Raw genomic sequence first — 823 nt, forward strand, 5'->3', positions numbered from 1 at the left:
GATCACATGACCTTGTGTGGATATATAAAGGACTCTGAATCAACGTGGAACATCTCAAGAATCGCCTGAGTTGAGGCAACAGCTGCAGCAGAGCCACGAATATTTTAAACAAATGGCAAAAAAAAAACACAATTAAGTCATTGAAACAGTCCCTATCTTCTCCTACCACCCAAAATGAACAACATGAAAGGAAAATACAAGTTATTTCTTAGTGGCTGAATTCACAACATCACTGACCAACTCTCCAAAGGCCAGCAGCTGAGAAAGGAAAAGAGTGTTTTGCCTGAGTGGGCAGCCTGTACTGGAGCATCTGGTGGAATTCCTGAAGAGAGCTCAAAGAAAGGAATTTTGTGTTCTAGAAAAGCCAAACTCACCCTCATGGTCAGGTGCAGGATGAGGGAATTACAGAAGGTGACTTCCACCTCATTTAGGAGAGAGCCTTTGCTTAGGCAGCTGGTAGCTGATATTATGGATATTAATAAACTTTTCAAAAGTCTGGGAATGATAATTCATGAGCAAAGAGGCGTGATGGCATAGGAGCCAAAGTTGAAAATGCAGGGTGCATGTGCAACAAGCCGACCAGCAACCGTCATAGCAGAAAGACAACCTTGCATGTTGCTGTGAGATGCACATGACTTAAAAAAAAAACACTACAAATCTACAACTGCACTAGCATGGGAGAATAAAACAAAAGTCCAAACCTTTATATCTTATTTTATTTCTTTATTAAAGATTCAGTGTATTTAATTTTAGAGAGGCAGGAAGAGAGGGAGAAAGACAGACAAACATTGATTGGTTGCCTCTCCTGCGCTGGATCCCCACT

General features: G+C 41.2%; 1 pseudogene; it reads left to right on the forward strand.

Annotated features, from left to right (window-relative positions):
• The first annotated feature begins 13 nt into the window (after window positions 1-13).
• On the forward strand, window positions 14-595 carry LOC118995153 (syntaxin-7-like; annotated as a pseudogene).
• The last annotated feature ends 228 nt before the right edge of the window (window positions 596-823 follow it).

The sequence above is a fragment of the Sturnira hondurensis genome, unplaced genomic scaffold (genome assembly GCF_014824575.4).
Source record: "Sturnira hondurensis isolate 20B ecotype Veracruz unplaced genomic scaffold, ASM1482457v3 Scaffold0009885, whole genome shotgun sequence".
Lineage (NCBI taxonomy): Eukaryota > Metazoa > Chordata > Mammalia > Chiroptera > Phyllostomidae > Sturnira > Sturnira hondurensis.